The sequence below is a fragment of the Triticum aestivum genome, chromosome 3D (genome assembly GCF_018294505.1).
Source record: "Triticum aestivum cultivar Chinese Spring chromosome 3D, IWGSC CS RefSeq v2.1, whole genome shotgun sequence".
In the NCBI taxonomy this organism is placed as follows: domain Eukaryota; kingdom Viridiplantae; phylum Streptophyta; class Magnoliopsida; order Poales; family Poaceae; genus Triticum; species Triticum aestivum.
Genome location: NC_057802.1, coordinates 413,632,474 through 413,639,820, shown reverse-complemented (window position 1 = coordinate 413,639,820; position 7,347 = coordinate 413,632,474).

Below are 7,347 nucleotides of genomic sequence, written 5' to 3'. Positions count from 1 at the left end.
TGTTACAAACCTACCCCCTTAAGATGAATCTCGCCCTCGAGATTCGGGTTGGCTAGAAAATAGGTGAGAGTGGTTCTTCCATAGATCTTCCTCTCGCTCCCAGGTGGCTTCATCTTCCGTATGGTGACTCCACTGGACTTTACAAAACTTGATAACCTTACTGCGGGTAACTCGGCTGGCATACTCAAGAATCTTAACTGGTTTCTCCTCATAGGTCAAATCACTTTCCAACTGAATTGCTTCCAGTGGCATTGTATCTCTCAGTGGTATCTCAGCCATCTCTGCGTGGCACTTCTTCAACTGGGAAACGTGAAATACATCATGAACTCCTGACAATGCTTCAGGCAATTCCAGCTTGTAGGCAACTTCTCGCATACGTTCCAAAACTCTGTATGGTCCGATAAAACGGGGTGCTAACTTTCCCTTAACTCCAAAGCGCTTCACTCCTTGAAGTGGTGATACTCGAAGATAAACTCTGTCTCCGACTTCGTGAACTGTCTCCTTACGTTTAGAATCTGCATAGCTCTTCTGTCTGGTCTGGGCTACCTTGAGCCTATCACGAATCAACCTCACTTTCTGTTCAGACTCCTTAATCAAATCTGGTCCAAACAACTGACGGTCTCCAACTTCGTCCCATAACAATGGTGTTCTACACCTCCTTCCGTACAAAGCTTCGAAAGGGGCCATCTTCAAACTGGTTTGATAACTGTTGTTGTAAGAAAATTCTGCATATGGCAAATTGTCGTCCCAACTAGATCCATAATCTAGCGCACAAGCTCTCAACATGTCTTCCAAAATCTGATTGACTCTCTCGGTCTGTCCATCTGTCTGTGGGTGAAAGGCTGTACTGAATTCTAGCCTGGTTCCCAAAGTCTCATGTAACTGATTCCAAAACTCCGAGGTAAACTGGGTTCCTCTATCTGATACAATGGTCCTCGGAACTCCATGCAAACATACGATTCTGGTCATGTATATCTTTGCCAACTTAGCACTGGTGTAGGTGGTCTTCACTGGGATGAAATGAGCTACTTTCGTCAAACGGTCGACTACAACCCATATTGAGTCATAGCCTGAACGAGTCCTGGGCAATCCCGTGATAAAATCCATGCCTAGTTTATCCCACTTCCATTCGGGTATCGGCAATGGTTGTAGCAATCCTGCTGGCTTCTGATGTTCTGCCTTCACTCTCTGACATACATCACAAACTGCTACATACTCCGCAATGTCCTTCTTCATTCCGGTCCACCAGAAAGTATCCTTCAAATCCAAATACATCTTGGTATTTCCTGGGTGAATCGAGTACGGTGAATCATGGGCCTCTTGCAAAATCAACTTCCTGATCTCCGGATCATTGGGCACATAAACGCGGTCCTCAAACCATAAGGTATCGTACTCATCCTCACGAAATCCCTTGGCTTTTCCTTTGCTCAACTTCTCCTTTATCTCGTCAATCTCCTTGTCTGTCTTCTGAGCTTCTCTGATCTTTTCCATCAAGGTAGAGTGAATCTCCAATGTTGCTAAATAGCCTCTTGGAACTATCTCCAAACATAGCCCGCGAAGATCCTCGGCTAACTCCTAGGGTAACTCTCCTGTCATGAGGGTGTTGACATGGCTCTTACGGCTCAACACGTCTGCTACTACGTTAGCCTTCCCTGGGTGATAATGCAATCTCATATCATAGTCCTTAATAAGCTCCAACCATCTCCTCTATCTGAGATTTAACTCCTTCTGCGTGAAAATGTACTTCAAACTCTTGTGATCCGTGTACACCTCACAATGGTTTCCGATGAGGAAATGTCTCCATGTCTTCAACGCATGCACTACGGCTGCTAACTCCAAATCATGCGTGGCATAATTCTTCTCATGGGGTTTAAGTTGTCGTGAAGCATATGACACAACTCTTCCTTCCTGCATAAGCACTGCTCCAAGTCCTCGACGAGAAGCGTCGCAATAAACTTCATAATCCTTGCGTTGATCTGGCAGAATCAACACTGGTGATGTAACCAATCGTTTCTTCAATTCTTGGAAACTAGCTTCACATTCCTCAGTCCAAATGAATTTGGTGTCCTTCTTCAATAGCTCAGTCATGAGCTTTGCAATCTTTGAGAAATTCTCGATGAACCTCCGGTAGTATCCTACAAGTCCAAGGAAACTCCAGATCTCTCCAACTGACGTGGGTGATTCCCAACTTGTTACTGTGTCAACTTTGGCGGGGTCTACTGCTATTCCTTCTCCGGATATAACATGTCCGAGGAATCCAACTTCCTTCAGCCAAAATTCACATTTGCTGAATTTGGCGTATAACTGATGTTCTCTGAGCTTCTCAAGTACCAAACGCAAATGCTCCTTATGCTCTTCTTCATTCTTGGAGTAGACTAAAATATCATCAATGAACACCACGACGAACTTAGCCAAAAACTCCATAAACACTTTGTTCATTAGGTTCATGAAATAGGCAGGTGCGTTAGTCAGACCAAATGACATAACGGTATACTCATATAGCCCATATCTGGTGGTAAAAGCCGTCTTAGGTATATCCTGCTCTCGAATCTTTAACTGATGGTATCCTGATCGTAGATCGATCTTGGAAAATACCTTAGCTCCTTGTAAGCGGTCAAACAAATCATTGATCATCGCCAGTGGGTACTTGTTTTTGATGGTCACTTCATTCAATCCACGGTAATCAACAACCATCCTCAATGATCCATCTTTCTTCTCCACTAGAAGTACTGGTGATCCCCAAGGTGGCGAACTTGGGCGAATATAGCCTTTATCCAATAACTCCTTAATCTGCTTCTTAATCTCCTCCAAATCTTTTGCGGGCATCCTGTATGGTCTCTTAGATATTGGCCCTGTGCCTGGCAAAAGTTCAATCAAGAATTCAATGTCTCTATCCGGTGGCATGCCTGGCAACTCTTCTGGAAATACATCCGGGTAATCCTTCACCACTGGCACTTCCTCCTGTACAACTCCTGATAAGGAATTCACTTGAGTCCTCTTCGGCACATGTCGGGATACATACTTGATCCTTCTTCCTTCTGGGGTGGTAAGCATAATCGACTTACTGGCACAATCGATGTTCCCTCCATACTTTGATAACCAATCCATGCCTAATATCACATCCAATCCTTGCGATTCCAATATTATTAGGTCTGAGGGAAACACGTAGTTACCAATCCTTAATGGTAACCGATCACACCATAAACTAGCCATATACTCTGCTCCTGGCGAGGTTACTAACATGGGGGACCTAAGGGCTTGGGTTGGCAGTTTATACTTATCCACAAATCCCCTTGATATGTATGAATGCGATGCACCAGTATCAAAAAGAACGAGTGCAGTAAATGACTTAACCATAAACTTACCTATTACTGCATCAGGCTGTGCTTCAACCTCTTCCACGCTCACGTGGTTCACATGTCCTTTGTTGAAAGGGTTCGGCTTCTTCCCAGAGCTTCCATTGCCATTTCCATTCTGGGCTTCAGGACAATCAGTTGCATAATGTCCAGTCTTCTGGCACTTGAAACAAGTAATGTGGCTTAGATCCCTCTTGGCTGGGGTAGATGGGGTATTACGGTTCTGTCCGTTGCTTCCTCCATTCCCATTACCATTCTTGGAGCAATTATGGTTGTGCAAACTACCTCCTCCATGGGTATGCTGAAACTGTCCTCCTAGTTTCGGGGTAAAACGTGGCTTCTGCTGGGATCCAGAATTATACTTCCCTTGTCCATACTTCCTCTTACGGTTTTCAATCTGCTGCTGCTTCCCTTCAATCATGAGCGCTCTATCTACCAACTCCTGGTAGTTGTTGAAGGTTGCTACCATTAGCTGCATGCTCAGCTCATCATTCAATCCTTCGAGAAACTTCTCCTGCTTGGCTGCATCTGTAGCAACGTCATCTGGTGCATAACGTGCTAACTTACTGAAATCCTCCACATACTGGCCTACGGTGCGTCCTCCTTGGCGTAGGTTACGAAACTCACGCTTCTTCATGGCCATAGCTCCTGCTGAAACATGGGCTGTACGGAAAGCTTGCTGAAACTGGTCCCATGTGACAGTGGCAATAGGGTGTGTGGCTGTGTAATTCTCCCACCATGATGTTGCGGGTCCATCAAGCTGATGTGCGGCAAAACGCACTCTTTCCGCATCTGTGCATCCTGCAGTGGCCAACTCCCTTCCAACTTTGCGGAGCCAATCATCTGCAACAATCGGTTCGGTGCTGCTGGAAAACACCGGCGGATTTAGCCTCAGGAAACGGGCTAAGTGATCAACAGGTGGTGGTGGTGGGTTGTTGTTGTTGTTGCCTTGATTCTGTACTAACACTTGCATCAGGGCATTCTGTTGCTGAATCAACTGAGTGATCTCCGGTGGGAAAACAGATCCGGTGTCGCGTCTCGGAGGCATCTGATAGGTTAGAAAAGATGAGAGTTTAGAATAGAATGAGGTCTAGAGAGAAAACACTACCCATATGCTCATGAGACAAATACAATCAATAGCACTCAATCAATTCAAACAAGGCATACAATCGATCTATCTAGCGTATACAAAAGTGCTTGAACTATACTATATAAATGGAGAAAAACCACTACTGATATGGTGGTCTACTAGAAATTCTGATCAGTTGAAGACTCCATGATATCTGCTCCAGCTTCATCAACAAAGTCATCTTCACTGGGGTCCGAGTCGGTGTCATCGATGATGATGTAGTTATCCGGGCAAGCGCATTCATCATCTTCTGCTTTTGGCACTGGATTTCCCATGAATACTCCAATCTTCTTCTCCAGGTCGTCATTCTTCCCTACTAGTGCGACGATTTCCTCCAAATAATCCTCGTGTGTAGCCTTGAGCTCTTCCTCCAGCTCCTTGATCTTTGTCAATGCCTTCTTCAGATCTATCTTGTCTGAGCACATCTGGTTCTCCTGGCGACGAATATGTTGGTTTTGCTCCTGGATGAAAGCTGCAATTGATCCATCCTTCTTGGTGCTGATCATCTCCCATTGCTCATCTCGGCGTCCACAAATCTGATAAATAGTATCCTTAAGCTCCCCGTGGTAGACTTCACCAATGCGTCCCATAGCGATGTGGGCTGCCATACTCTTCCCTAAACTCCAGGTTGGTGCTTCAAAAGCCAACTTTATAGGCTCAGTAACTGGCGCAATCGTCCTTCCTGGAACTTGAACTTGAATCTTCCAGCTCTCCTCTTCAGGTAATGTGGCGTTGTAGGTTCCGGTGATGCTTGGTATTCCTATGTTCAAGTACTTGGTGACTTCCTTCAAGTGTCGTCCAAAAGGAGTATCCTCATCTGGTTGCATGAACTTGCTCCTTGCATCCGCCATTCCTAAAAGAGTAGAAAGTGGAGAGGGGTCAGAAATGAGAAGAGAGAAGTGTTCTAGGGTTTAAGCTTAGTGGTCGTGTCCTATAGTCAGCGTGTGCTCTGATACCACCTTTGTAGCGACCAGACCTCAAACAGTCTGTGCTGCTGTGCACCAGTGTCATCCCTGGATCAGTAATGCTGACACGCACAGTACAAATGGAGGATTTATAACAGAGTAGCAATCACACACTTATTACATCGAATATCTCAAAAGAGAATAAGTATGATAAATATGGCTTAAGGCCATCTAAATACGATAACAGCGGAAGGCTTGGAAGATAAGTGAGTCCATCAACTCCAACGGCATCACTGAGTATAAGACCACGACCTAAGGCACCTTACTCGTCGTCTGAAAAGTCTGCAACATAAAACGTTGCAGCCCGAAAATGGGTCAGCACATGGAATATGCTGGCAATGTAACACATAGAGAATAATGAACATAATAATGCTATACTACATGCATTTATGGCTGGTGGAAAGCTCTATGGTTACAGTTTTGCGAAAAGCCAATTTTTCCCTACTACAAAGGAATAAATTTTATTTAACTATCATGGTGGTTGTTAAACATTGAGAAGGTACCTCCAACTCAATCCCAATTAAATATCATCATTAACCCAGCAAAATTAATTAAAGTAACATGATGATGAGATTCACATGATAATCCAGGTACTAGATACTCAAGTTGTCCATAACCGGGGACACGGCTAATCATGATTAGTTTGTACACTCTGCAGAGGTTTGTGCACTTTTCCCCACAAGACTCGATCGCCTCCGCTTGATTCTCGCACTGCATGATGTTTGAGAAACGGATGATCGAGACACAGTCTTTCAGAAGCGTTAACTCTCTACTCTGGGTAGACCGTACCACCTACATCCCCTACATCTGCTAGTCTACCTCTTCAAGAGCTCACACAACTTAATCAACTATGCTAGAGCCCATAATAGCATGTGGCTGCACACGGAAGTTTCTAGCATGAATAATCTCATGATCCCTTTGAGCCTGGGTGGCGGTCCATAGGATGATCACACGGGTACTCCGGGATATCCAAAAATACATGCAGCTCTGGGTTCTCCAGGTGCCTCAATCCACCCAGATGTGAGTTTTAGTTGCCACCTTAAGTAAACCATTAATTAACAATCTCACATCTGTCATGAATATCTCTCAAACCCAATCCACGTCTACGAGCATAGCATGGCAATATAAGCAAACGTAGAAGTAACTCCCAAGGGTTTGATAATAAAACAGGTAATAGGTACTACCTCAACTACTTCCCAATACCCACAATTCAAATGGATCCTAATCATGCAATGTTTGAGGATTGATCTAATGCAATAAAAACTGGGTACGGAAAAGTATGATCAAAGTGTTACTTGCCTTGCTGATGATCCGCGAAACCTAGAGATTCGAAGTAATAAGCGGCGCACTCCGGGTACTCTATCGCAAACAAACAAGCAAACAATAAGTACTCATCTAATGCACAAGTAAAACTCGAATAAAAGACCCAACCAGAAAGTTCAACTTAAGAACTCCGGTTTGCAAAAAGAATCAAATCGAACGAAGCAACGAAAGTCAAACGGCGAAAGAAACAAGCTTCGTTTACTAATCTGGATCTAGGTCAAATTTACAGTAGCAAAAACTTGTTTGAGTAGGTTAAACAGAAAGAGAATTTCGAGACGAAACTCTAGGCGCTTGAATCGCCTGATTCCGATAAACGAGCGAAAAGTTAAACGAAAACGAAGATCTGATCAGAAATCGCGATCTGGAATAATCGCGGAAAATACGACGAAAAAGAAAACTGACGAACAGTTAAACGAACGTACGTTTGTTAACAGCGAACATCCGACGAACACGTTCATTAAAACGAACGGGTCGGTGAACGTTCACTAAATAATAAAACCGAAAAAAGTAAACCGATCTGGAAAAAACGAAAACTAGGGTTTAGAAGAAAAAAAGTAAACCGAATCGGCTACCT